The sequence below is a fragment of the Pseudophryne corroboree genome, chromosome 2 (assembly GCF_028390025.1).
Source record: "Pseudophryne corroboree isolate aPseCor3 chromosome 2, aPseCor3.hap2, whole genome shotgun sequence".
Classification (NCBI taxonomy): Eukaryota; Metazoa; Chordata; class Amphibia; order Anura; family Myobatrachidae; genus Pseudophryne; species Pseudophryne corroboree.
In genome coordinates, this window is record NC_086445.1 from 797,311,250 (window position 1) to 797,335,085 (window position 23,836).

General features: G+C 46.9%; 1 long non-coding RNA gene across 1 annotated transcript in view; it reads left to right on the plus strand.

The window, feature by feature from the left end:
* Window positions 1-23,836, plus strand: part of LOC135051263 (uncharacterized) — an 86,065-nt gene that overhangs the window by 26,447 nt on the left and 35,782 nt on the right. Inside the window, exon 3 of the long non-coding RNA XR_010242143.1 lies at window positions 20,163-20,246. This is a non-coding gene — a long non-coding RNA (uncharacterized LOC135051263). The remainder of the gene's footprint in view (window positions 1-20,162; window positions 20,247-23,836) is intronic.

A 23,836-nucleotide genomic window follows, 5' to 3' on the forward strand; every position in this document is an offset into this window, starting at 1 on the left:
CAACTGGTGTGTGGCGCAGTCAGAATTAGCTGGTTGCCGCGTCCAAGTTTTATCAGCAGCCGCTACCATGCGCTTCTCACCTCTCAAGCTGCACCCAAACGAAAACAGCCTGAGAAGAGCCGCTCTCCCTGCATGCAGCATCCAGCCTCTCAGTGGTAGGTAACGGAGCAGAGGCAGCTGCTGTAGCCGCGCAGGGAGGCTGAGCTCCGGAGGACGTACTCTATTAAATAAACAAATACAAAAAAATAAAATAATCGGTAAGCTGCGATACATCGGCGCCAGGGGGGGTTTCTAGGTACTCGGAAACCCCCCCTGTCTGCGCGCCTCAAACATACCTTTATAGTTAATCCTTCCTAAATCATAAATAAAGCACAGCCCTCATTGGCTGGCCGCCCCCCCCCCCCTATGCAGACCACTGCCAGCCACCAGCCGCAGCCGCTATCGTCACCCCTCATGAAGGCTGCCGCCGCTGCAGGCCATCAGCCGCAGCCGTGATCACCGCAGCGTTAAGTGAAGCTTCTGCGCATGCACAGAAGCTCTATGGAGCATTTAAAAAATGGCCGCCGTCGGAGCAGCTGCGCATGCGGAGAAGCTCCGACGGTGGGCATTTTTGAAATGCTTCACTTGGCTTCTGCGCAGCTTCACTTAACTCTGCCCGTTTGCCGTGATCGTGGCGGCGGCTGGCGGCGGCCTTCACAGGGGATGACGGCCAGCCAATGAGGGGACACCGGACGGCCAAACGGAATCCGGTCCGGTGTCCCGGCACACTAATCCGCCCCTGTATACACCTTATACACATGGCCTGAAGATAATTGCATACAAAATGTTTGAGAATTTTGTACAGGAAACAGAGTCTGTGTACATTGAACCAACAGAAAGGAATGATGTCACTGTATCAGTCGGACATAAACAGTTTGAATTTCAGAATATTTTGGATACTGAATTTTCTGATATGGGAGACTCAACCTGCATAACTCAAATACATTTTGCTCACCAATACCAGGTAAGTAATTTCACATGTAATGACGTGGGAAATTAAAAATAAAACCAACAAAAAAATAAAACACAGTGTCCATATAGTAGAGAAGGGTGTATAGAGAAAATGCATATATTTTTGGACATATGCAGAGTCTTATGCATTTAAAGATGAGACTGTATCTGTGTTTGTGCCTGGTTTGCTACTAGGTATCATTATCACCATGTTACTATAGCCTACTGGAGGGTAAGGAATTCTAATTAACAGGTTTCTCTTCTGCTAATTGCAAGAAAAATAGGTTGCAGCATTTGTAATACATAATACTTTACCATTCACGCTGGCCATTCTTTGCTGACCCTGATGGCAATTTCTTTTATAGTATGAGGCTATGTAAGGTCTGAGACATTCACTCTAGTTTCATTATATGTGTCAGAATGTGTTGCTCATGTGCCTTGTGAATTTTTCTATACTAATTTGGCACTAAGAAAAGTTTGTAAAAATAGGATTTTAAATACCTACCAGTAAATCTTTTTCTCGTACTCCATAAGGGATATTGGGGACAGATTTAGTACGATGGGGATATAGATGGGTCCAAAGGAGCACACCATCACACCAAAACATAACCTGGCCAGCAATGGCTGGCAACAGAAAACAGCAACCACTAAACAGGTAAGACATAACAGATAACCTGCAGAAAGTCACCGCACAGAGGCGGGCGCCCAATATCCCTTATGGACTACGAGAAAAGGATTTACCGGTAGGTATTTAAAATCCTATTTTCTCTAGCATCCATAAGGGATATTGGGGACAGTTTTAGTACGATGGGGATGTCCAAAAGCTTCCAGAATGGGCGGAAACGTGCAGAGACTATTGTAGCACCGCCTGCCCAAACTGGGTATCCTCTTTGGCCAGGGTATCAAATTTGTAGAATTTCACAAACGTGTTCTTCCCCGACCAGGTAGCCGCTCGACATAGTTGCAAGGCCGAGACTCCACGGGCAGCCGCCCAGGAAAAGCCCACTGACCTTGTAGAGTGGGCCTTAAGAGACTGAGGAACAGGTAAGGCTGCCGACACATAGGCCTGTTGGATAGTAAGCCTAATCCAACGAGCAATGGTCTGCTTTAAATAAGGACAACCCTTTTTCTGCGCATCATAAAGCACGAATAATGAATCCGTCTTTCTGACCCGAGCTGTGCGCCTGATATAGATCTTCAAAGCATGCACAACATCCAAAGACCCTGGAGGAGCCAAAGTGTCAGCCAGGATGGAACCACAATAGGTTGATTCAGATGGAATACGGAGATAACCTTCAGCAGGAACTGCTGTCTAGGTCGGAGCTCCGCTCTGTCCTAATAAAAGACCAAGTGTCACAACTGAGGGCTGGCGTCGGTAGCTGGAAGCCTCAGTTGTAGGGGCTGACGGGTACCGGAATTTAGGAGATGAGAGAGGACTCCTAGACATGTGCTTAAGCAGTAGCACCCAAATGCCCGAAGGCGTGACCACGACAACAGGAGATGCCTTTGAGGGTTTTTATTAAATCATAAAAGTCAAGGATAAGCAACCAAACAATAAGTGAAAACGTGAGTATCTGAAACACAACTGCTAGAGACCAGTAATCCGGAGTTGGAGTGAAAGTGCTGTATAATACTTGGGAGCCTAGGTGAGGTTAAAGGTGATGCTGGGAATCACAGGTGAAGCTTTGAATGAAGCTGGGGTTCGCAGGTAACTGTGAGCGAAGCTGGGGTTCGCAGGTAAACTGAGAGCGAAGCTGGGGTTCGCAGGTAACTGTGTGCGAAGCTGGGGTTCGCAGGAAAACTGTAAATGATACTGGGGTTCGCAGGATTTGTATTCCACAGTAAGGGTGAATACTGGTTGGGAGGTAAACAGAGAACTGCTGGAGAGTGGCTGCTGGAAAGCCGGAGAGATACACTCTGCTAGCGTTGGGTGCGGAAACAAGGGAGGCAGGTAGCACCACAGAGCTTTAGCACAGGAGAGCTGGAACTGCACCACAGAGGGAAAGCACCAGGGAGTCAGGCTATACCGCAGGGCAAGTCCACAGGAGAGTCCACAGTGAACTGCACACTGGAATCGCTGGAGAGACAATTGAAGCACTGACAACCTTCTGGGTGCTGGGACAGGATATTTATACCTGCTAGATAGCAGGGATTGGCTGACAATTATGACCTGGCTCCAGCAGCACTGAGGATAGGTGAAAATAGTGACATGTGATCCAAGTCCAAAATGGCTGCGCCCATTGATGGAGATTGAAGGGGAAAGAAGCATTCTGAAACCATGTGTAAAACAACAATGGCGGCGGAGGCAGCAGCAGAACTCCACGCACCCAGATGCACATAGCAGCCACAGGGATGGAAGCAGCGGCCGGGGCACACAGAGGACACACATCCAGCAGAAGACCACAGGCGCGGCAGTGACGGCCGCGACGGGACTGCGAGCGCCGCACCGCCGTAAGTGCATACACTGAGAAGGCCGCTGAAACCAGCGCTGCAGGCAATAACCATAAACATAGCTATGGCTAGGCTCTGGCTCGCTGCGCCAATCTCAGGAGGCACCTAACAGGTAGGAAACGGCGTCTAGTTACCCGGATCATGACACCAAGTAGGGACTTTTACACGATAAGGCCCCCAATTCTGAGACACGTCTAGCAGAAGCCAGGGCCAGTAACATCACTGTCTTCCATGTGAGGTACTTGTCTTCTTCCATCATCAGAGGCTCAAACCAGGACGACTGTAGAAATTTGTGGGCGGCACAAAGGGAGGTTGTATGTGGAGTACCACTTGTAAGAAGGTCTGAACTTCTGGCAACAGAGCCAATTTCTTCTGAAAGAAAATTGAGAGAGCTGAAATCTGGACCTTAACGGAGCCCAGACATAAGCCTTATCCACACCAGCCTGTAGGAAACGTCCCAAGTTAAACTCTGCAGGTGGATACGTGCGTTCCTCGCACCAAGAGACATAACTCTCCAGATATGATGATAGTGTTTTGACGTTACAGGTTTTCTGGCTTGCACCATAGTGACAATGACTTTTTTGGAAAGCCCTTTGTGAGCTAGGATGTTCCGCTCAACTTTCATGCCATCAAATGAAGCCGCTGTAAGTCCAGGTAGACGAACGACAATGCTTGTAGCAGAAGCCGAGGATGTCAGCAATGCCTGTAATCGAAGCTGAGGACGTCAGCCATACTTGTAACTGAAGCCGCGGACGTCGGCAATGCTTGTAGCAGATGCTGAGGACGTCTGCAATACTTGTAACCACAGCTAAGGATGTCAGCAACACAGGTTTCCAGATGCTGGGCAGCTGAGGTAGCGCAATGGGGATTCCGTATGCTGTGCAGTGTCGGCACTGCTGGTTTCCCAGTAGCTGTGATGCGGTGGGTCTGCACAATGGATACTGCAATGTTGTAGACAGCAGTGGCAGGTTTTCCAGATACTATGGTGTGCTACCTTGCACAGCGGAGAACTGGAAGCTGGCAAGAACCAGCAAAGTCTCTAAGGCCGCTAGGGATATAGGACTGTCCCTCTGGTTCACTGGAGGACTTCCATTGAGTCTGGAGATGCCAGAATGTAGTGGCAGTGATGGCCCTTTAAATCGTCCATGAAGTCAGGAAGTGCGTGAGATGACAATTGCAAATGCCACTAGGGATATAGGATAGTCCCTCTGGATCACTGGAGGACTTCCAGTTAATCTGGAGCTGTCGGCATATAGTGGCAGCGATGGCCCTTTAAGTCATCCAGGGAGTCAGGCAGTGCGGGGGATGGTAAATTGCACAGGAGCAGGAGATTCTGGAGCTCACCAAAGCACTGACAGCTTGCTATTGCTTGAGACCTGAAACTTATACCCAGTGCTTACAGTTGAGTGGATGAGCAGCTCACATGATGTGGAAGTGAATCTGGATTGGACCCTAGAAGGTCAGCTGACCAGGAACTGTCATAGCGACGTCCATATCTGGTTTTGGAGGGAACTCCAGCGTAGTGTGTGCATAGACAGGCAATAATGGCCACAGGTCCTGAGAGCACACAAAGGTATATCTGGTAACCACTGGACTTGTGGATGCTGGCACGGAAGTATAGGACAGCATGAGAATCCTCAATGATTGCTATGCAGGCACACCATGCAGAGACTTGCTGAGTTCTGAATCCACACAGAAGGTTAATCAATACAGATGAACTCGTTAGCAGATAGTGAGCTCAGCACACAGAGAACTCATGATACTGGTGAGCTGTTTATCCCAGCCAGCAAAAAACATGCAGGTTACAGGACAGAAGGCAGAGGTAAGTCACCAAATGATATGATTTTAGTCAGGATTATGACAAGTCGCGAGCAGTAGCAGTGAAGCTTCTTGTTGAGGCGAGATGCCATCATGTCGATCTGCGGGTATCCCCACCTGTCGACAATCTGTTGAAACACCTGAGGATGTAATCCTCACTCCCCCGGGTGGAGGTCGTGGCGACTCAGGAAGTCTGCTTCCCAGTTGTCCACTCCTGGAATGAAAATTGCGGACAGTGCTCTTGCATTTCTTTCCAACCAGAGAAGTATCTTTGACACTTCTCGCATGCAGGCCCTGCTTTTTGTCCCTCCCTGTCGATTGATGTATGCCACTGCCGTGGCGTTGTCCGACTGAACCTGGATCGCCTGATCCCTGAGTAGAGGGGAGGCCTGAATCAAAGCATTGTAGATAGCCCGAAGTTCAAGAATGTTGATCGGAAGTAGGGCCTCTTGGGCAGACCACCTGCCGTGGAACTGTGACCCCTGGGTGACAGCTCCCCATCCTCTCAGGCTCGCATCCGTCGTGAGGAGGAACCAATCCTGAATCCCGAAACGTCGACCTTCCAGTAGGTTGGGAGACTGTAACCACCAGAGGAGTGAAATCCTGGCCTGGGGTGACAGCTTAATCATTCGGTGTATCTGAAGATGTGAACCAGACCACTTGTTCAGGATGTCCAATTGGAAGGGTCTGGCATGGAACCTTCCGAACTGTATCGCCTCATACGAGGCCACCATTTTTCCCAACAATTTTATGCAAAGATGAATGGAAACTCGAGCAGGTCTGAGAACCATGCGAACCATCTCTTGAAGTGTTCTCTCCTTGTCCTCTGGGAGGAACACTCTCTGAGCTACCATATCCAGTATCATACCAGGAGCAGGAACCTTTGAGATGGATCCAGTTGAGACTTCTGTAGATTGAGGATCCACCCGTGGTGAGACAGAAGTTGGATAGTGCAATCTATATGGAGCATTAGAAGCTCCCTGGAACTCGCTTTTATCAGGAGATCATCCAGGTAAGGGACAATGTTGATCCCTTGGACTCTGAGCTGGAACATCATTTCCGCCATCACCTTCGTGAACACCCTCGGAGCTGTAGACAGGCCAAAGGGCAATGCCTGAAACTGGTAGTGATCATTCAGTAGGGCGAACCGCAGATAGGCCCTCATTCCGAGTTGTTCGCTTGTTGCCGAGTTTTGCTATATTGCGATTAGTCGCTTACTGCGCATGCGCAAGGTTCGCAGAGCGCATGCGCTTAGTTATTTTACTTAAAAGTTAGGTATTTTACTCACGGGATAACGAGGATTTTTCATCGTTCTGGTGATCGTAGTGTGATTGACAGGAAGTAGGTGTTTCTGGGCGGAAACTTGCCGTTTTCTGGGAGTGTGCGAAAAAACGCTGGCGTTTCTGGGAAAAACGCGTGAGTGTCTGAAGAAACGGGGCAGTGTCTGGGCGAACGCTGGGTGTGTTTGTGACGTCAAACTAGGAACGAAACTGACTGAACTGATCGCAATGGCTGAGTAAGTCTGGAGCTACTCAGAAACTGCTAAGAATTTTCTATTCGCAAATCTGATAATCTTTAGTTCGCAATTCTACTATACTAAGATACACTCCCAGGGGGCGGTGGCTTAGCGTGTGCAATGCTGCTAAAAGCAGCTACCGAGCGAACAACTTGGAATGAGGGCCATAGTCCTGATGAGGAGGCCAAATTGGTAGGAGTAGGAGTCCTTGATATCCAGGGACACGAGGAATTCCTGTTGTTCCATGCCCATGATCACCGCTCTCAAAGATTCCATCTTGAATTTGAAAACCTTTTAGGTAAGGTTCCAAGGACTTCAGATTCAATATGGGTCTCACAGACCCGTCTGGTTTTAGCACTACAAACAGACTGGAGTAGTAACCTTGTCCTTGTTGTAGCAGGGGTACCAGAACAATGACCTGGGACTGGATCAACTTGTCGATGGCCAGCAGTCACGTACCTCTCATGTTTTCCCAAACTGGCAAGCCTGATTTGAAAAATCATTGGGGAGGAGCACCGTCAAACTCCAGCTTGTAACCCTGAGAAATAAGGTCCCTTACCCAGGCATCTTGGCAGGAACCATCCCATATGTGGCTGTAGTGATGTAATCGAGCTCCCACCACGAGATCCCCCTGAAGTCTTTGTGGAAGCTAAACTGGTGCTCTGTTCCTGAGAGCCAGCAATGGCTGGTTTCTTAGGCTTACTTCTGGAGCCTCTAGCTGCATTAGAGGCACCCCGGGCCCTAGATCGAAATCTGGAGGACTGAAAGGACTGAGTAGATGGTCCCGGGTAGGTACACCTAGCAGGCGGAGCCCCTGAAGGGCGAAACATGGATTTCCCAGCAGAAGCTTTGGAGATCCATGTGTCCAATTCACCTCCGAAGAGCCATTCACCTGTGAAGGGAAGAGATTCAACATTACATTTGGAATCCACTGACGAAACCATATGGCTCTGCGTGCAGACACAGCCATAGCAGTGGTTCTAGCATTTATATTGTCAATCTCTTTAAGGGAGTCACAGAGGACTCTTGCCATGTACTGAATGTGTTTTAGGAAAGTTACAGTAGTAACCAAGTTCATATCACCTGAAAGACCCTCTTGAATCTGAGTAGCCCATGTATGAATATGCCATCCAGCAACCAGCAATGACCGGTCTTTGAGCCACACCTGCAGCAGTGTAGATAGATTTTAGAGTGGTCTCTATTTTCCTATCCCCCGGGTCCTTTACCATAAAAGAGCACGGAGCAGGGAGCACTGCCTTTTTAGAAAGGCGAGAGACTGAGACGTCTACTGCTGGAGATTCTTCCCAGAATTTCCTGCCTTCAGGGGCAAATGGGAAGGTATTTAAAAACCTTTTGGACTCCTGATATTTTTTATTTGGATTTTTCCAGGCTAATTTAAATAAATCGTAAAATTCTCTGGAATCAGGAAAGGTGACTGTCAGTTTGTCTTGTGGGAGGAAAAATGACTGCTGATTAGTAGCGTCCTCCAGGGGGAGCTTTAACACATCCCGTATAGCCAATATGAGGGGTTTGCTACCCTGTGTAGGGGTGGAATCCCCACTAATGGTATCCACATCATCCTGTACATCATCATCAGTATCTGATAGGATTGCAGGCAAAGCACGTTTTTGGGCACCTGTAGCCAACGAGGGGATGGGAAGCATCAGCCTTGGCAGTTAGGCTAGCCACTGCTTGTTGCAGTTCTTGTGTTTTATTGGCAGTGAGTTGAGATGACATATCCGACATCATGGTTTTTTAACCCCCCAGCCAGGAAGGCTCTGGACTCTCCCCCATGTTGTTATCAGCATTTTGTGATGACTGAATACACTGCTCACAGGATATGGAGCCCGATGAACTAGGGGAGAATCTGGCATTACATACATTGCATGACTTCTGTTTCACCATATTGAAAGACAGAAACAATACACATACAACACAGACTGAATACAATACAAGCCTGACCTATTGCATGTGAGAGGAGACACAGAAGATAGTTTGTCTCCAATATCCCTTATGGATGCTAGAGAAAAAGTATTGGTCACTTATGGTTTGGAGTATTGCCTGCAGGATGAGAGGAAGAGTGAATGATCCAGCATTGGTGAAGGGCAACAGTACATGCACAAGCTGCTAGCAAAAACGCCATCAGGGGGAACGGCCGGGACAGTACCTATAAGAAGCCAGCTCTCTGCTATTCGCAGCCTGGTCTGGCAGTCTCGGAGGGAGGAAACATCTCCCAATGGGGCTGCCTGTCCTGCGGGTGCCTGGCAGTTAGGACATCCATTAGGAAGTCACTGCCAGTCACAGTGAAGCCACTGAGCAAATGCAGTCACACAGACTGCAATTGGCTAAGCTGAGCTCACTGAAGTGTCAGATTTTACTTGGGGAGGGGAGGGGCAGCAGTTCTGCAGCCCATAGGTAAATTCCGCCAGTGTTCCAGACCATGGACTCAATAATGGGTAGCCAAACCTCTGTAGTAACTGGCCACACACCCTATACAGGCTGCCAACACCCTAAGCCTGAGCCTTTACTTCTAAATTTCCCCGGTGGGCCCTTTATTCCCCAATCCTACACTGCAAAAAGCTAATTTTTACAATCCAGCATAAACCATAACATTAATTCACTTCCCATATAACAATCTCATGACTTTATGCTGCAGGCCCATGCATGTTTGGAAATTGCCTTTATTGCAGATAATACAATAACTCTTCAACTGATGTAACATAGAATTATCATAGCATTATCCATGTAATTGTACATAGCATTAACCATTTTATTGATCTGTACTTAAATTCATCCAATGTATTTTTTTTTCTTGAATTAATGTTGTAAAACTTTATAAAATTATTTCTCAAACATGAGAGAAATTGAAAAGCAGACAATTTAGATTGGCATGTTGCTGCATAATGAGAACTAAAAGCAACAGGAAGCCATATTCGCCGTGACTCAGGCTGTTACACAAAGCCTCTTTGGATGTATAGAAAAACCCTGAAATATGAGTAAAAATCCAGCTTACAGAAGGTTACATGAGTGGGTGCATTCTGAAAACCAGAGGGCAGTTAGGCAACGTCTTTAAAAAAAAAAAAAATCTAACATGTCAGTAAATGTAACCACATAGATTATACTGAACACATCCATCAGCTCTTGATTCTGTAATGTGTTTAGTGGCAATACACTCTAAATGCACAGAGATAATTTATAAGGAATGGCATAAATGAAATGAGAGGAATGGTTACAGAAATAAAATCGAAACTAGTTAAAAATCATCGAAATCAAGGTGTTTTTTCTTTTAAAGAATAAACTCATATCAAGCAACATATGTAAACTGTATTTGATTGACAAAACAAATGTTAAAAATTTCATCCAAAGACTTCACTAAAGACAATGGCCCTCATTCCGAGTTGTTCGCTCGCAAGGCGAATGTAGCAGAGTTACACACGCTAAGCCGCCGCCTACTGGGAGTGAATCTTAGCTTCTTAAATGTGCGACCGATGTATTCGCAATATTGCTATCACAAACGAGTTAGCAGTTTTTGAGTAGCTTCAGACTTACTCTGCCTGTGCGATCAGTTCAGTGCTTTTCGTTCCTGGCTGACGTCATAAACACACCCAGCGTTCGCCCAGGCACACCCACCGTTTCCCCGGCCACTCCTGCGTTTTTCCCGGAAACGGTAGCGTTTTCAGCCACACGCCCCTAAAACGCCGTGCATCCGCCCAGTAACACCCATTTCCTGTCAATCACAATGCGAACGTCGGAGCGATGAAAAAGCCGTGAGTAAACTTACTTTCTTCATAGTAAAGTTACTTGGCGCAGTCGCAGTGCGAACATTGCGCATGCGCACTAAGAGAATTCTCACTGCGATGCGATGAAAATCTCCGAGCGAACAACTCGGAATGAGGGCCAATATTTTGAGCCCAATCCAGGTACATCTTTGTAAGTGATCTTTACTGCAACAGAATCCTTTGATCTTGCTTGAGATAGGGCATTGTAGAGAATACCATAGGGCTGATTCAGACCTGATCGCTAGGTAGTGATGTGCACCGGACATTTTTCGGGTTTTGTGTTTTGGTTTTGGATTCGGTTCCGCGGACGTGTTTTGGATTCGGACGCGTTTTGGCAAAACCTCCCTGAAATTTTTTTGTCGGATTCGGGTGTGTTTTGGATTTGGTTTTTTTTTTACAAAAAACCCTCAAAAACAGCTTAAATCATAGAATTTGGGGGTCATTTTGATCCCATAGTATTATTAACCTCAATAACCATAATTTACACTCATTTTCAGTCTATTCTGAACACCTTACACCTCACAATATTATTTTTAGTCCTAAAATTTGCACCGAGGTCGCTGGATGGCTAAGCTAAGCGACACAAGTGGCCGACACAAACACCTGGCCCATCTAGGAGTGGCACTGCAGTGTCAGGCAGGATGGCACTTCAAAAAAATTGTCCCCAAACAGCACATGATGCAAAGAAAAAAAGAGGCGCACCAAGGTCACTGTGTGACTAAGCTAAGCGACACAAGTGGCCGACACAAACACCTGGCCCATCTAGGAGTGGCACTGCAGTGTCAGGCAGGATGGCACTTCAAAAAAATTGTCCCCAAACAGCACATGATGCAAATACAAAAAAGAGGCGCACCAAGGTCACTGTGTGACTAAGCTAAGCGACACAAGTGGCCGACACAAACACCTGGCCCATCTAGGAGTGGCACTGCAGTGTCAGGCAGGATGGCACTTCAAAAAAATTGTCCCCAAACAGCACATGATGCAAAGAAAAAAAGAGGCACACCAAGGTCACTGTGTGACTAAGCTAAGCGACCCAAGTGGCCGACACAAACACCTGGCCCATCTAGGAGTGGCACTGCAGTGTCAGGCAGGATGACACTTCAAAAAAATTGTCCCCAAACAGCACATGATGCAAAGAAAAAAAGAGGCGCACCAAGGTCGCTGTGTGACTAAGCTAAGCGACACAAGTGGCCGACACAAACACCTGGCCCATCTAGGAGTGGCACTGCAGTGTCAGGCAGGATGGCACTTCAAAAAAATTGTCCCCAAACAGCACATGATGCAAAGAAAAAAAGAGGCGCACCAAGGTCGCTGTGTGACTAAGCTAAGCGACACAAGTGGCCGACACAAACACCTGGCCCATCTAGGAGTGGCACTGCAGTGTCAGGCAGGATGGCACTTCAAAAAAATTGTCCCCAAACAGCACATGATGCAAAGAAAAAAAGAGGCGCACCAAGGTCACTGTGTGACTAAGCTAAGCGACACAAGTGGCCGACACAAACACCTGGCCCATCTAGGAGTGGCACTGCAGTGTCAGGCAGGATGGCACTTCAAAAAAATTGTCCCCAAACAGCACATGATGCAAATAAAAAAAGAGGCGCACCAAGGTCGCTGTGTGACTAAGCTAAGCGACCCAAGTGGCCGACACAAACACCTGGCCCATCTAGGAGTGGCACTGCAGTGTCAGGCAGGATGGCACTTCAAAAAAATTGTCCCCAAACAGCACATGATGCAAATAAAAAAAGAGGCGCACCAAGGTCGCTGTGTGACTAAGCTAAGCGACCCAAGTGGCCGACACAAACACCTGGCCCATCTAGGAGTGGCACTGCAGTGTCAGGCAGGATGGCACTTCAAAAAAATTGTCCCCAAACAGCACATGATGCAAATAAAAAAAGAGGCGCACCAAGGTCGCTGTGTGACTAAGCTAAGCGACCCAAGTGGCCGACACAAACACCTGGCCCATCTAGGAGTGGCACTGCAGTGTCAGGCAGGATGGCACTTCAAAAAATTGTCCCCAAACAGCACATGATGCAAAGAAAAAAAGAGGCGCACCAAGGTCGCTGTATGGCTAAGCTAAGCGACCCAAGTGGCCGACACAAACACCTGGCCCATCTAGGAGTGGCACTGCAGTATCATGCAGGATGGTACTTCAAAAAAATTGTCCCCAAACAGCACACGATGCAAAGAAAACTGAAAGAAAAAAGAGGTGCAAGATGGAATTGTCCTTGGGCCCTCCCACCCACCCTTATGTTGTATAAACAGGACATGCACACTTTAATGAACCCATCATTTCAGCGACAGGGTCTGCCACACGACTGTGACTGAAATGACTGGTTGGTTTGGGCCCCCACCAAAAAAAGAAGCAATCAATCTCTCCTTGCACAAACTGGCTCTACAGAGGCAAGATGTCCACCTCATCATCATCCTCTGATTCCTCACCCCTTTCACTGTGTACATCCCCCTCCTCACAGATTATTAATTCGTCCCCACTGGAATCCCCCATCTCAGGTCCCTGTGTACTTTCTGGAGGCAATTGCTGCTGGTGAATGTCTCCACGGAGGAATTGATTATAATTCATTATGATGAACATCATCTTCTCCACATTTTCTGGAAGTAACCTCGTACGCCGATTGCTGACAAGGTGAGCGGCTGCACTAAACACTCTTTCGGAGTACACACTGGAGGGAGGGCAACTTAGGTAGAATAAAGCCAGTTTGTGCAAGGGCCTCCAAATTGCCTCTTTTTCCTGCCAGTATACGTACGGACTGTCTGACGTGCCTACTTGGATGCGGTCACTCATATAATCCTCCACCATTCTTTCAATGGTGAGAGAATCATATGCAGTGACAGTACACGACATGTCAGTAATCGTTGGCAGGTCCTTCAGTCCGGACCAGATGTCAGCACTCGCTCCAGACTGCCCTGCATCACCGCCAGCGGGTGGGCTCGGAATTCTTAGCCTTTTCCTCGCACCCCCAGTTGCGGGAGAATGTGAAGGAGGAGATGTTGACGGGTCACGTTCCGCTTGACTTGACAATTTTCTCACCAGCAGGTCTTTGAACCTCTGCAGACTTGTGTCTGCCGGAAAGAGAGATACAACGTAGGTTTTAAATCTAGGATCGAGCACGGTGGCCAAAATGTAGTGCTCTGATTTCAACAGATTGACCACCCGTGAATCCTGGTTAAGCGAATTAAGGGCTCCATCCACAAGTCCCACATGCCTAGCGGAATCGCTCTGTTTTAGCTCCTCCTTCAATATCTCCAGCTTCTTCTGCAAAAGCCTGATGAGGGGAATGACCTGACTCAGGCTGGCAGTGTCTGAACTGACTTCACGTGTAGCAAGTTCAAAGGGTTGCAGAACCTTGCACAACGTTGAAATCATTCTCCACTGCGCTTGAGTCAGGTGCATTCCCCCTCCTTTGCCTATATCGTGGGCAGATGTATAGGCTTGAATTGCCTTTTGCTGCTCCTCCATTCTCTGAAGCATATAGAGGGTTGAATTCTACCTTGTTACCACCTCTTGCTTCAGATGATGGCAGGGCAGGTTCAGGAATGTTTGGTGGTGCTCCAGTCTTCGGCAGGCGGTGGCTGAATGCCGAAAGTGGCCCGCAATTTTTCGGGCCACCGACAGCATCTCTTGCACGCCTCTGTCGTTTTTTAAATAATTCTGCACACTAAATTCAATGTATGTGCAAAACATGGGACGTGCTGGAATTTGCCCAGATGTAATGCACGCACAATATTGCTGGCGTTGTCCGATGTCACAAATCCCCAGGAGAGTCCAATTGGGGTAAGCCATTCTGCGATGATCTTTCTCAGTTTCCGTAAGAGGTTGTCAGCTGTGTGCCTCTTCTGGAAAGCGGTGATACAAAGCGTAGCCTGCCTAGGAACGAGTTGGCATTTGCGAGATGCTGCTACTTGTGCCACCGCTGCTGTTGTTGCTGCGGGAGGCAATACATCTACCCAGTGGGCTGTCACAGTCATATAGTCCTGAGTCTGCCCTGCTCCACTTGTCCACATGTCCGTGGTTATGTGGACATTGGGTACAACTGCATTTTTTAGGACACTGGTGACTCTTTTTCTGAGGTCTGTGTACATTTTCGGTATCGCCTGCCTAGAGAAATGGAACCTAGATGGTATTTGGTCCCGGAGACACAGTACCTCAATCAAGTCTCTAGTTGCCTCTGAATTAACGGTGGATACCGGAACCACGTTTCTCACCGCCCAGGCTGCCAAGGCCTGAGTTATCTGCTTTGCAGCAGGATGACTGCTGTGATATTTTATCTTCCTCGCAAAGGACTGTTGGACAGTCAATTGCTTACTGGAAGTAGTACAAGTGGTCTTCCGACTTCCCCTCTGGGATGACGATCGACTCCCAGCAGCAACAACAGCAGCGCCAGCAGCAGTAGGCGTTACACTCAAGGATGCATCGGAGGAATCCCAGGCAGGAGAGGACTCGTCAGACTTGACAGTGACATGTCTTGCAGGACTATTGGCTTTCCTGGGTAAGGAGGAAATTGACACTGAGGGAGTTGGTGGTGTGGTTTGCAGGAGCTTGGTTACAAGAGGAAGGGATTTAGTTGTCAGTGGACTGCTTCCGCTGTCACCCAAAGTTTTTGAACTTGTCACTGACTTCTGATGAATGCGGTCCAGGTGACGTATAAGGGAGGATGTTCCTAGGTGGTTAACGTCCTTACCCCTACTTATTACAGCTTGACAAAGGCAACACACGGCTTGACACCTGTTGTCCGCATTTGTGTTGAAATAATTCCACACCGAAGAGCTGATTTTTTTTGTATTTTGACCAGGCATGTCAATGACCATATTCGTCCCACGGACAACAGGTGTCTTCCCGGGTGCCTGACTTAAACAAACCACCTCACCATCAGAATCCTCCTTGTCAATTTCCTCCCCAGCGCCAGCAACACCCATATCCTCATCCTGGTGTACTTCAACAGTGACATCTTCAATTTGATTATCAGGAACTGGACTGCGGGTGCTCCTTCCAGCACTTGCAGGGGGCAGTGTTGGGAAGGTCAGGCATCGCAACCGACACAATTGGACTCTCCTTGGGGATTTGTGATTTAGAAGAACGCACAGTTCTTTGTTGTGCTTTTGCCAGCTTAAGTCTTTTCATTTTTCTAGCGAGAGGATGAGTGCTTCCATCCTCATGTGAATCTGAACCACCAGCCATGAACATAGGCCAGGGCCTTAGCCGTTCCTTACCACTCCGTGTCGTAAATGGCATATTGGCAAGTTTACGCTTCTCATCAGACGCTTTCAATTTAGATTTTTGGGTCATTTTACTGAACTTTTGTTTTTTGGATTTTACATGCTCTCTACTATGACATTGGGCATCGGCCTTGGCAGACGACGTTGATGGCATTTCATCGTCTCGGCCATGACTAGTGGCAGCAGCTTCAGCACGAGGTGGAAGTGGATCTTAATCTTTCCCTATTTTAACCTCCCACATTTTTGTTCTCCATTTTTGAATGTGTGGAATTATATGCCAGTATCAATAGCAATGGCCTACTACTATATATACTGCGCACAACTGAAATGCACCACAGGTATGGATGGATAGTATATTTGACGACACAGAGGTAGGTACAGCAGTGGCCTACTGTACCGTACTGCTATATATTATATACTGGTGGTCAGCAAACTGTGCAAAAATGAAATGCACCACAGGTATGGATGGATAGTATACTTGACGACACAGAGGTAGGTACAGCAGTGGCCTACTGTACCGTAATGCTATATATTATATACCGGTGGTCAGCAAACTGTGCAAAACTGAAATGCACCACAGGTATGGATGGATAGTATACTTGACGACACAGAGGTAGGTACAGCAGTGGCCTACTGTACCGTAATGCTATATATTATATACTGGTGGTCAGAAAACTGTGCAAAAATTAAATGCACCACAGGTATGGATGGATAGTATACTTGACGACACAGAGGTAGGTACAGCAGTGGCCTACTGTACCATACTGCTATATATTATATACTGGTGGTCAGCAAACTGTGCAAAAATGAAATGCACCACAGGTATGGATGGATAGTATACTTGACGACACAGAGGTAGGTACAGCAGTGGCCTACTGTACCGTAATGCTATATATTATATACCGATGGTCAGCAAACTGTGCAAAACTGAAATGCACCACAGGTATGGATGGATAGTATACTTGACGACACAGAGGTAGGTACAGCAGTGGCCTACTGTACCATACTGCTATATATTATATACTGGTGGTCAGCAAACTGTGCAAAAATGAAATGCACCACAGGTATGGATGGATAGTATACTTGACGACACAGAGGTAGGTATAGCAGTGGCCTACTGTACCGTACTGCTATATATTATATACTGGTGGTCAGCAAACTGTGCAAAACTGAAATGCACCACAGGTATGGATGGATAGTATACTTGACGACACAGAGGTAGGTACAGCAGTGGCCTACTGTACCGTAATGCTATATATTATATACTGGTGGTCAGTAAACTGTGCAAAAATGAAATGCACCACAGGTATGGATGGATAGTATACTTGACGACACAGAGGTAGGTACAGCAGTGGCCTACTGTACCGTAATGCTATATATTATATACCGGTGGTCAGCAAACTGTGCAAAACTGAAATGCACCACAGGTATGGATGGATAGTATACTTGACGACACAGAGGTAGGTACAGCAGTGGCCTACTGTACCGTACTGCTATATATTATATACTGGTGGTCAGCAAACTGTGCAAAAATGAAATGCACCACAGGTATGGATGGATAGTATACTTGACGACACAGAGGTAGGTATAGCAGTGGCCTACTGTACCGTACTGCTATATATTATATACTGGTGGTCAGCAAACTGTGCAAAACTGAAATGCACCACAGGTATGGATGGATAGTATACTTGACGACACAGAGGTAGGTACAGCAGTGGCCTACTGTACCGTAATGCTATATATTATATACTGGTGGTCAGCAAACTGTGCAAAAATGAAATGCACCACAGGTATGGATGGATAGTATACTTGATGACACAGAGGTAGGTACAGCAGTGGCCTACTGCACCGTAATGCTATATATTATATACTGGTGGTCAGCAAACTGTGCAAAAATGAAATGCACCACAGGTATGGATGGATAGTATACTTGACGACACAGAGGTAGGTACAGCAGGGGCCTACTGTACCGTAATGCTATATATTATATACTGGTGGTCAGCAAACTGTGCAAAACTGAAATGCACCACAGGTTTTGATGGATAGTATACTTGACGACACAGAGGTAGGTACAGCAGTGGCCTACTGTACCGTAATGCTATATATTATATACTGGTGGTCAGCAAACTGTGCAAAACTGAAATGCACCACAGGTATGGATGGATAGTATACTTGACGACACAGAGGTAGGTACAGCAGTGGCCTACTGTACCGTAATGCTATATATTATATACTGGTGGTCAGCAAACTGTGCAAAACTGAAATGCACCACAGGTATGGATGGATAGTATACTTGACGACACAGAGGTAGGTACAGCAGTGGCCTACTGTACCGTAATGCTATATATTATATACTGGTGGTCAGCAAACTGTGCAAAACTGAAATGCACCACAGGTATGGATGAATAGTATACTTGACGACACAGAGGTAGGTACAGCAGTGGCCTTCTGTACCGTACTCCTATATATTATATACTGGTGGTCAGCAAAATTATGCACTGTACTCCTACTATAACTGTCTACAATGCAGCACAGATATGGAGTGTTTTTCAGGCAGACAACGTATACTGGTGGTCACTGGTCAGCAAAACTCTGCACTGTACTACTCCTCCTATATAATATTATACTGGTGGTCCACAGTCCCCACAATAAAGCAGCACACTGAGCACAGATATGGAGTGTTTTTCAGGCAGACAAGGTATACTGGTGGTCACAGATATATGCAGCACACTGAGCACAGATAAGGAGCGTTTTTTTCAGGCAGAGAACAGATAAAACTGGTGGTCACTGATCAGCAAAACTCTGCACTGTACTCCTCCTATATTATACAGCTGCTCCCCAGTCCTCCCCACAATTAAGCAATAAAGCACAATCAATCAAGTTCAACAATAAACGGAGAGGACGCCAGCCACGTCCTCTCCCTAACATTTCCAATGCACGAGTGAAAATGGCGGCGACGCGCGGCTGCTTATATAGAATCTGAATCTCAAGAGAATCTGACAGCGGGATGATGACGTCCGGGCGCGCTCGGGTTAACCGAGCCATACGGGAGAATCCGAGTATGCCTCGGACCATTGTAAAATGGGTGAAGTTCGGGTGGGTTTGGTTTCCGAGGAACCAAACCCGCTCATCACTATCGCTAGGCTGCTAAAATTGTAGCCTTGTGATCAGATAGTCGCTGCCCAAGGGGAGTATATATTCGCCGTGCAAGTGTGCGATCACATGTGTACGCCAAGCCGCTAAAATACCCTCAGTCAGCGGACAGCTGCAAATACGTTCGCACCTCACTTATCAGTGAATGATTTGCCCTGTGTGTGTAGTCTCGGCACAGCCCAGGACTTACTCCTACAGTGCGATCAGAACGGGCTGATCTGGGCCGAAGCTGACGTCACACACCCTCCCTGAAAACACTTGGGCACGCCTGCATTTTCCCTGACACTCCCAGAAAACACTCAGTTACCACCCACAAACAGCTTCCTCCTGTCAATCAGCATACAAAAGGCTGTGCAATTAAAATTTTCGCACCAGCCTGTCGCTGACCGGTGATGCTTGTTGTTGTTTGCAGACGTGCATGCACATTGCGGTGCATACGCATGTGCAGTTAATAGCTGATTGCCTGCTGTGCAAAAACACCATGGGCACAGCAGCGATTAGGTTTGAATCAGGCCCCATGTGAGAAGGCTGGTTGTAGCAGGGGGTGTGGATCGTTAGATCTACACTAAAAAGGTCTATAGTCAATAGGTCGACCACTAATGGTCAATATGCATTAGGTTGACACGGTCAAGAGGTCGACAGGGTCAAAATGTAAACATGGAATAGGTAGACATTACAAAAGGTCGACAGAGTGAAAAGGTCAACATGGAAATGGTTGACACAAATTTATTTGGGGGGATATTTTGTCACTTTTCTGCCACAAAAAAAGCCACATTACTGTACTGCGTTCCCTTGCATGGCTTGCTTTGCTCGCCATGCTTCGGGCAAGGTGCCTCGCTCCGATACTGTGTGCTTGGCATAGGTTATTATTCCCATTGTAGTCCACGTTGATGGTAAAGTATGAAAAAGTTGGAAAAAAAAGAAAAGAAAAGAAAAACTTGTGTCGATTCGTAAATAGGAAAGTGTTGTCGCTTGTAGTCAGTGGAATGCATGGCAAAGTATGCAACAACCCCTTATGTTCTCCGCACAAAATTTCCACAGAAATGATTAAGGGTAAGTATGCAATAAAGTATTTATAGAACACCACGCACACACCAAGTCTGACACTAAATTGAGCACCTTATGTAGATAAGGACAATGATCCCTTTCACTAGGTAAACAAATAAAGTGGATATTTTGGATCTAGCAGGAGAGCTAATGTTTACATTGCTTGTCTCCCATAGACTTTACATGGAAACTTTTCCGCTCCAGAACGCCCAAACCATTGCCCCAATCTCATTATCCTTTTTGATTGGCACATCTACATGGTAAGACCTTTATTTTGATATCTTAACCATATTTTTACGTCCAGCTGGTCTCTCAAAATATGTAGGTCTCACTATAAAGAACCTTATAGAATTAATATATAGATTTTTTAGAATAGTAGAGCACTACTGCGTAGTCTCCTCTGGGAATGATGCTTCATTCCCTTATCAAGATGACCACCACTATTATTACTGCGCAAGTATGGTGTCATCTTGTTACTGTGTATGAGTGAAACCACTGTTTCAGCACCTGCACTGCTACCGCATCCTAGAGACAGTCACTGGTTGGTAATCTGTCTGAACCCTCGCTCCGCTTCATGCTATTCAACCAGTGTAACAGTGAGTATGGCTGTGCTATCACTTGTTCAATAAACCACTCTAACTGGTTAAGCTAAAGTGGACTGGTCCTTGGGTCAATCACATTCCATTAGTGTGTATTCTAAAGGTCCATACACACGAGACGACGTTGCTCTATGATCGACGTTGTCTAGATTTTCCCCTCCCGGGCCGGGGTGCTCATATCTCTCAGTGACGTTGCGCAGCCGCCGGCCGTGCATGCAGCTCCTGGACGACAGTCCAGAAAGACCATGCATGCACTGCCGACAGCGACGATCGTTGATGACCCACCGGGCTGCGCATCGATTGTCGCTGGCGGCATACACACATGCCGAGAAAATGAGCGGCGCCGCTCAGGAAGGGGAAAAATTAGCGACGTCGCTCATTTTCCCGACAAATGTGTATGGGCCTTAACTCTGCTAAACCACCAAACTGTACACACATTTCAGTAAAAATTCAGCTAAGCCACATAATGTACAACAGCACCTGCGTGGTTCACAGCAGGCTCCACGTGTGACCACTGCTCTTCCAATGAATGAGAAATTTATGATTATTATAGTTATTTCAAGGCAATTCTCTCTTGCGTGAATTGATGTTGATGGTGTAAATAAGGTGTCAGAACAGGCTGTGTTTCAACAGAGGGAGCAGATGCCCCTGAGTGCAGGAAACAAGGAGGACGAAGATAATTCCTTTTCATATATTTATTAAGGATAACAGATCAGAATGAGACTGTGGGAAGACTGAGACTAATTAGTTCAGGATTGGGAAACTGCAGGGAATGAAGTCACTGAATGATACAAGGCCGTGATTAAAGAACTGTGAGAAATATACTTCGGTTGATATAAAGACGAGACTGAAGAACTGTGAAGTTGAATTGTTGAGTGATGCGGAGGCGAGGCTGAAGAACTGTGAAGACTGTTAGCAGGATGATGTGAAAACATGAATGTGGAATTGTGAAGACTGGTTGCTGGATGATGCGAGGACGTGAATGAAGAACAGTGAAGACTGGTTGCTGGATGATGCAAAGACGTGAATGAAGAACTGTGAAGACTGGTTGCAGGATGATGCGAAGACGTGAATGAAGAACTGTGAAGACTGGTTCCAGGATGATGCAAAGACGGGAATGAAGATCACAGGCTGAAGTTGGCGAACCACCGCGAGAATCCTGCGGAATCCGAAGGCACCGGTGGGAAAGAGGTTGACCATGACCGCGCACTGGAGAGCTGGCAAGCATTGTGCAGCGAGAGTCGGCTGAGAACTCAGAGAGCCTGACGGGACCAATTAACAAGAGATGCACAGAACAAACTGCGGGAGCACAGAGCTAAGGCAAAGAGTAATCACAACAAAGCACTGGCACAGAATATTATAATCCCAGCCTATTTATAGGCAGCAGGAAAACAGGATTGGCCAACACTCACCCATCACGCTCATTGGTGCTGCCCTTGGTCTCCAACATGGCCACTCCCAGCACTGCAGACACGCCAGAAAGCTGCAGGCCACTAGGTCCTCCCTCCAGCCTCCGGAAGCCGTCACTCCCGTCGCTGACCCAGCCGCGTCCCCGTGCAGCCACAGAGCACCGCAGGCAGCCGCACTGGCAGAGGATGGATCCCGGGACCCGCGGAGGTAAGCACCCGCCGTGTGACAGTACACCTCCCTCTGAGGGTGGTCTCCGAACACCTTTGAGCTTTGTTAGGATTTTTGGAGTGAAAGTTCTGAATTAACCTAGGAGCATGGACATCCTCAGCGAAAACCCAAGACCTCTCCTCGGGTCCAGTCGAGAAGATATTGAAGACGTCCATAACGATGATGAGAGTCTAGAATTTCTTTAACCTCAAATTCTTCATGTTGTAAATTGCGAATTTTAGGAGGTTTGGGCAAGACTGTATGAAATTTGTTGAGAATCAAAGGCTTCAGAAGTGATATGTGAAAGGCTCATTGTAAGGGCTTGTATTTTAAAGTGCTGCTTGGATTTGTAAGTGTACGTGAGTTGGTAACAGCAAAAGGTGAGTTCTGATTATTCTCTGTCTATCCATATAAGGATAGTAATATTGTGAGAGAAAGTTAATCTGAATCTGATTGTTTGTATCTATACTGGGGGTTTTTTTTTTGTATCTGTACTGATTTTTTTTTGTGGAGGGGGAAAAAAAGTGTGAGGTGAAAAGCCAGAGGGAGGGGGTTGAATCATGTGTGAGTAATCAGGAGACGGAGGGGCTGACTAAAGCAGCTGGCTGAACCTATATAATCAGTGATTAGACTCATTGGAGCTTGCTCATTGTAAGGGCTTGTACTTTAAAGTGCTGCTTGGATTTGTAAGTGTATGTGAGTTGGTAACAGCAAAAGGTGAGTTAGAATACAGAAAAAGGTGAGTTTTATAATACACAATCAGGAACACACATATTTGCAGTACCATTAAAGTTCTGGTGAGGCTGCAAGGGGCTGACTTTGTGAGTGAGTGACAGGGTCTCTTACTTGGAGTAGCAGAGGGGCTGTGATTGTGCGTGTGTGAGGGGCATTTTTTTTTTTTTTTTAGCAGGAGCTGGAAGCCGAGTGAAAAGGAGGTGCAGTGAGCTGGAACAACTGCAACTGCTAAGAGGAGTATCGGTGCCGCAGGAGAGAGTACTACGGCTGCATAAAAGTGAAGGACCAAGAACCGCACAAGGATAGATAAGTATAAGCAAGCTTAATTATTGTATAAGTGAGATTGTTTGTCTTCTACTTTTTATTTTTGCTGCTTTTTCTTTGAGAGTAACAGGGAGTTAGACCTTACAAACAATATGGGAGGGGCTGTGATTGCGGACCTCACTCAGTGCATGTCGTGCAAGATGTATGCACACCTGGAGCTACCAGCCCAGTGTGATTACATCTGCACGAGGTGTGTGCGAACGGTTGCCCTGGAAGCCCAGGTAACTGATCTAGAGCAAACCGTTACGCGACTGAGGGAGATTCACAATCTCGAGCGTAGTTTAGACAGAACGGTGGAGGAGTTGCGGGAGGGGTCACTGGTAGAAGAGGATGATGATCAGGTAGCCAGTAGGGTCACAGTTAGAAGAAAGAAAGAGGGGGAGGCTCGACATCTCCGAACTATCAAACCCGAACAAATTTGCCCGATTGGACGAGGAATCGGAGGATGATAGTGAAGAAATGACGGTGCCGGAGGAGACTGCTCCCTCTAGCATCCAGAGGAGCGGTCCCTCTGGCGTGGTTGGGATAAAAGATAGTGAGGTACCTAGTCAGATGGTGGTGGTAGTGGATTCTAT